This window comes from Capsicum annuum, chromosome 8, assembly GCF_002878395.1.
Source record: "Capsicum annuum cultivar UCD-10X-F1 chromosome 8, UCD10Xv1.1, whole genome shotgun sequence".
Lineage (NCBI taxonomy): Eukaryota > Viridiplantae > Streptophyta > Magnoliopsida > Solanales > Solanaceae > Capsicum > Capsicum annuum.
This window is the reverse complement of record NC_061118.1, coordinates 160,576,872-160,583,695: the sequence shown is the minus strand read 5'-3', so window position 1 is coordinate 160,583,695 and position 6,824 is coordinate 160,576,872. Positions and strand designations below refer to the sequence as shown.

At 32.8% G+C, this 6,824-nt stretch overlaps 1 pseudogene; it reads left to right on the top strand.

The window, feature by feature from the left end:
* Positions 1 to 4,791: 4,791 nt before the first annotated feature.
* On the top strand, positions 4,792 to 6,311 carry LOC107839971 (annotated as a pseudogene).
* Positions 6,312 to 6,824: the final 513 nt, after the last annotated feature.

Sequence of the window (6,824 nt, the reverse complement as noted above, 5' to 3'; positions counted from 1 at the left end):
ATAAGTTGGACAAGTAAATTGAAACAAAAATTTTTAGAAAGAGGGACAACTAATTCGAAATGGAAGGAGTATAAAATAATAAATTATGTAATAATTTTTTAAAAGTAATTAAATATTATTCAGCACCTATTTTATTATACTAGACGAATAAAGATGGACAGATGCATTGAAAAATTAACCTTCTTTTTTCACCCTTACTTTCCAATTTAACCTTCCTTTTGACCCTTACCTTCTGTTTATTATTGATGTATTGTCCTATTAGTAGTGAATTTTGGTTGGAGGATTGATAATTGTGGTGTTTGGATCAGTTTATATGCATCTCGATTGATTTCATGAGTTACTTGTCACCCAACGAAATTAGATAATACATTTGTTTGGCAGGCTTTCAAAATTCGATTATTAGAATAGACAACTAAAAAAAGAAGTAATTTTTATTATAATTTTTTGGCAAAATGGTTCGATGAATTCTTGTACTATGTCGGTTTTGTAAGTTGGACACTTCTACTTACACGTTTGTCATCTGGACCCTGTACCCACTAAAAAGTAATATTTCAAACCCTTTAACCTTTGATCAGGCCTATGTGGCATTAAAAGGACTGACTAGGACGAGGCGCGTGCAAGCACGCATCTAGAGTGCGAGTGGAGATCAATTTTTGATCAATTTTATATTAAAATATTTTTGTTTGAAAAAAAAATACTATTAAAAAATTTTTAAAAGATCCTTTTTTTCCTCCATCTTTTTAAATTTAAAAATACTTTTAAAAATAATAAATTTATACAAAAAAAAAACTTTCCCAATCCCCTCCCCCGTTCAGCCCCTCCCCACCCCAGCTCCAGTCCAGCTCTTCCCCACCCACCCAGCCTCGTCCAGGCCACCCCACCCCACCCCATCGAAGTAATGACTTGACCTGTGTTTTTAACTGTAGAAATAGAATCATCTTTCACAAATTTGACGATGATACTATTGGTCATCGATGTAGGAAACAAATTTTGGAAAAAAAAAACTTTGCTTTTGACAGTGTTTTGGTGCAAGTTTTTGTGTTTATTGATCTGAAAATCAAAGTTTAGCTCCTTTTGAACAATTCAATTGAAATATTTTTTGATTATTTCACTTAGGGTTTTTGAAAATTTGGTTCTTGGTGAAGTTGAGTTTTTTTTCCTGAAAATTTAGCGGCAATTTTTCTTGAAAACTGAGGGAGTTCTTGTTTTTCGGCAATCAATAATATACTCCCTCAAATCTTGTTTTCCGACGAGCAATGAAATTACTAAGAATTAAAAAAAAAAAAGATAAAAAAATATTGAATTTTGGACGAAGAAGAAGACTGTTGGTGGGGGGTGAGGGTGGGGGTGGAGGGGACGAAAAAGAAGACCGCAAATTACAGTTTCTTTCTTTTTTAATTAAAAAATTGTTATGATTAAATATATTATTAATGAAATAATTTTTAATGTATATATAAATTTATCGTTAAAAATTTAAATTAGTTGAAGAAGTATATTAATTAATTGGAATGAATTTGATATTTAATTTGTGAGCAAAAGTAAAAACATGATTATTTAAAATTTTCTACAATTTATATTTTTTTTATTTAATTAAATTTATTTTAATATTTAATTTCTTATGTATCATTTTAAAAATGACATGGAATTTAATATAATACCTGAAAATGATGTGGAAGCTGATGTGGTAGACGTGAAAGCTGACATGGCAGCTGACGCGACGAGAGTGTGTTACACTCGCCAAAAAGTGTTTAAAATGTTATTTTTAGTGGGTTTAGGGGTCCAGATGACCAACATGTAAGTAGAAGTGTCCAACTTACACAACCAACATAGTAAAGAGGACATCAAACCATTTTACCCAGTTTTTTGAGATTGTAAATATAGAAAGCAGGAGTGTGTATTTGTCCAAACAAGTTATAAGTGAATTAGGGTCAATTCTCAATAGAAACGTGATCCGTCGATCGGCAAAAGTGACCCAACTTTGAACTATTGAATCCAAAATATAATTTAGGCCTTTTTTTCAAATCGTAACTCACTCGATTCAGATTAGAACAGAATGTCCTATTTTTTAATGTCCAACTGAATCTCCTAAAGTTACTGTCTTAACAAAGTTAATGTCGTTGAATTTGTTGTTGTAGCAATCTTCCCTGCATTGTTGTTGTCTTAGAATTTGTTGAAGAGATGTTTATGATTTTAGGATTTATTTAGTTAATGTACTGGCTTGATATATTGCAGTGTGAACATGAGTTCTTGCAGGAATCGATGTAATCTCAGTTTCGTTCAACCCTATTAGGTCTTTGACAGTCCATTGAAAGTTCTTAAAGATTGTGAAGTTGCTATGAAAAGCACAATTATAAGCTTTGCTATGATACCGTGAAGATTTCAGTCTCTAATCACTGCCTTCGCGAAATATCTCTGAGACATATATAATATGTATATAATTAGTGTGTATTTATTTATACACTGATTATGTGTTAATTATAAATTTATTGTACAAAAATACATGCATAAAAATGTATACAGTATACACATACATTATATGAAAAGTGTGTAATAATATATACATATAATACTTTGCCTCCAGTATATCTTTTGATTTTATTGACCATACATTGTCAACATTTCACCCAAGTGACTACTTGTCCATAAGCTCAATAGTTACATTACTTATGACAATTGTGAGTTTGTTCACATTTAACTATATTGTGGTCTAATAAATGATTTTTTTACTATTCAACCCGAACCTTTTATTCTGGAATCTAGTAAAAGAGAAAATTACGCCAGTATTTCTCAAAGTATTCGATCTATCTTCACTTAATAAATTCTTACATTTTGCTTATACAACAAGGTCTATGGGCAATCGAACACCTGCATTGTCTTAAAATGTCATGAACGTCTGTCTAATTTATAAAAATTAGAACTTTATGTATGATGGGACCTTAACTCTAACTTTTGTTTGTTGCATGACTTCTGCTCAACCGAAGAAAGTTACTATCTAAAATTTTCTCGAATATCCATCATATACGCAAAAAATAGAACTTATAAGTAAGTTATAAAATTTGCATACAAGGCAAAATTTCTTGTTAATTGTGCAGGTTCACTATTGTTAAATGTTATGAACATCTGTCTTATGAATAAAATTTAAATATCTGCGTTATGGTAAAAAATTGTTAAACAGGATAAAAAATCAAAAGCACACCTAATAGGTTAGTTTTGTAAGACTTTTTTCTTACCGGGTACAAAATATCAAGAATATCTCATTTCAGGGTCATATCTGAACTTGGGGTTATTCTAAAAAATAGACCCAAATTAGAGTGACTTTCAGATTTTAGCCCAAAATAAAATAGCTTTGTTAGAATAGCCTTTACTTGTTAAGTCATATTTTTGGAACGAAAATACCCTTCTCCAAAATATTCGTTGTTCAATCTCTTTCTTCGTCTTTTTATTCCAAATTCCAGAATCAACACATGTGATGACTCTCTAAAGCCCGAGGCTAAGTTGCCCAAATCATTAAATCTCTTTCTTCCTCTCTTTCTTCCAAATTCCAGAATCGACTTTCAAACATTCGCAGAATCGACTTTTGTCGTAAGGGTTCTTCAGGTATGAAATTCATCATCAAAAGTCATTGTGGTAATTTTAGCTTATTGATGCATTGTGGTAATTTTAGCTCGTTATACAATTAGCATATTGATTTGACTTTGGGGGAGGTGAACGTAAGTTGAACTTGGGATATGCTATTGTTGTAGTAACATATTTATCATTGAGGAATTTCGTCGAACAGGTTGTGGGGACTTTGTCATTGTGATTATAATTGTGTTTGAGTAGTTACGAGGGTTTGATATTGGAGGGAAAGGCTGTGTTTTCCATCTCGGATGAATCCAGCCTATGTTTTAGAGATTAAAGAAGCACTAACTTGTTGATTCTAAGAGAGAGCACCTTAGCTATTAGCTTGTATAACATAAAGCAACAGGTAATGTGTTTAAAATCTCTAATGGTAGTAGGATTTGGCACTAGAAGAGAACTACAACCACCAAAATATCTGAATAATAAATGTATTTATGAAAGACGGGTGAAGCCAGGGTCGTTATCACAAGGGCCTTCGTGAAAGAATTACGCTATATATATATAAGGGGAAAAGTATATTTTTATGTATATATAGTAGATACTGAATCCCTTGATTTCTTTCGTATGTTCACCTATTTATATTCGGAACTCCCTTAGTGAAAGTCCAGACTTCTCCACTAATGATAGACCACATTCAAGTGCTGGGTAAGTGAAAATGGCAATACTTTTAGCTTTGGAAACTGATTGTGATGGAACTTACCTTAAAATCTAAGATTGTAGAGTTTCTATCAGTTCATAAAGTTAATATTATATACTCTAGATAATGACTATAGATGAGTAGTTTCTAAGGCTGCAATCATTGAAAATGACAAACCAAATAGCTGACCTTTTAAACCTCTAAAGTCCAATGTGTTCAATTCTCCAGTTCAAGATGTGGTGTGAATGGTGTAGACATCAATAATTATTTTCCTAGTTTCCAACATGTGTATCTTGTGAAGGCCCTCTAGTTAGTACAGATGAGTTTTGCAACTAGCTGCTAGATTACTCCACCCCACATTTTAAAGACACTAGAAAATGTCTGGCACTTTGCTAGATTGAATCCAAAAACAGCACACACACAGGGTATTGTTAACTTTGTTTCAACATTTTTATTCATTCAAGATTGTGTTTTTATGCTATTTTTGGTCCTAAATTATGGTCATATGTACAAGCGAAAAATTAGGCTAACTTATGCTCTCCGAAGAGTTAAGGTTTCATCGTTTGAATTTAGATAGCTTTAAGACTCCATACATCCAGCATTGTATTCTTGAGATGTAAGTTGCGCGTGCATGAAACCTTAGGCAATTATTTTTTTTAAAATGTAAGTTTCCAACTTTTGATCATTGACTATATCTTCTATTGCAGGCCAATATCTGATGTTTCGAGTGATCTTACTATAGAAGTCAGATCAGCCAGTTTTGCTCTTCATAAGGTACAAAAATAAAGTGTGCAATCTTTCTTCCTCTCGTGTAATTTAATCTACCGCTTTTCATCATCATTGCAATGCTCAAGTCTATGGAAAAACAGAAGTTGTGCAAAGAAATGGCTAGTCTAAAGTACCTTGAAAAAGATTAATGTTTTAGCCATTATAAGTAGGCTACCGATATCAATACAGTTGTGTTGAGGAGAAAAGAAAATTCAATAGCCAAATGCAAAAACAAAACTACAGAACTTAAGTTATGTGCTTCGTGTTAAAATTAAGAAAAATGAAAGAAGAATATCTTGGATACATTTCTAATGTGATTGCTAATTTGTCATTATTTGCAGTTCCCTCTGGTTTCGTGAAGTGGAAGAATTAGAAAGTTGTTGCTAGAGGCGAGGGATACAAAGGTTTCAAGAATCAATCTTACTGGTCTTCCTGGCGGATCTGATGCATTTGAACTTGCTGCAAAGTTCTGCTATGAAGTGAACGTTGAGATTACCATATCAAACATGGCGTTACTCAGATGTGCAGCCAGTTTCATGAAAATGACAGAAGATATCTCCGAGAAAAACCTGGAAATTCATACTAAGGTATTCCTTAAGGATGCGGTATTTCCAAATATATCCAACTCGATATCTGTTCTTCATCGCTGTGAAACATTACTACCGGTATCTGAAAAAGTCAATCTTATCAGGCAGCCAATAAATGCAATTGCAAACAATGCTTGTAAAGAGCAGCTAACATCTGACTTGTCAAAGTTAGAGTATAATTTTCCACCCAAACCTGTTTAATGCGTTGATTCTGAGACACCATCAGACTGGTGGGGAAAATCACTCGCGATGCTAAATCTGGATTTCTTTCAGAGAGTTCTGTCGGCAGTAAAAATAAAAGGTCTTAAACAAGACATTATCAGCAGAATTTTGATAAATTATGCCCAAAATTCTCTTCAGGGCTTGTTTATCAAGGACCCTCAGTTGGTTAAAGAAAGCTTCTTGGATTTGGAATTGTAGAAAAGACAAAGGATCATCGTTGAAATAATATCTGGCTTACTACCAACACAATCCAGGAAAAGCACAGTGCCAATGGCTTTTTTTCAAGTTTGTTAAAATTTGCAATAGCAGCATCAACATCGACTTCCTGCAGGTCTGATCTAGAGAGACGCATTGGTCTGCAGCTAGATCAGGCAATTCTTAAAGATATTCTCATACCTACAAATCCACATGAAAACAATCACAACCCTCTCTTTGACATAGATTCTATCTTGAGGATCTTTTCCTTTTTTCTTGAAATTGAAAACTTTTGCCCAAGAAGCAGAAATTTATTCTTTAATTGCACTGATTAGATTATTAACATATATGCAACTCTTGCCTCATGGGCAGGACGTAGTTAAGAAAATTATTAAAATTGAAAACTTTTGCCCCCGAGGCAAAAGTTTATTCTTTAATTGCACTGGTTATATTATTAACATATATGCAACTCTTGCCTCATGGGCAAGACTTAATTTAGAAAATTGTTGAAATTGAAAACTTTTGCTCAAGAGGCAACCGTTTATTCATTAATTGCACTGATCAGATTATTAACATATATGCAACTCTTGCCTCATGAGCAAGAGTTAGTTTAGAAAATTGTTGAAATTGAAACTTTTGCCCAAGAGGCAAAAGTTTATTCTTTAATTACACTGATTAGATTATTAACATATATGCAACTCTAGCCTCATGGACAAAACTTAGTTTAGAAAATTATTGAAATTGAAAACTTTTGCCCAAGTGACAACATTTTATTCTTTAATTGCATTGATTAG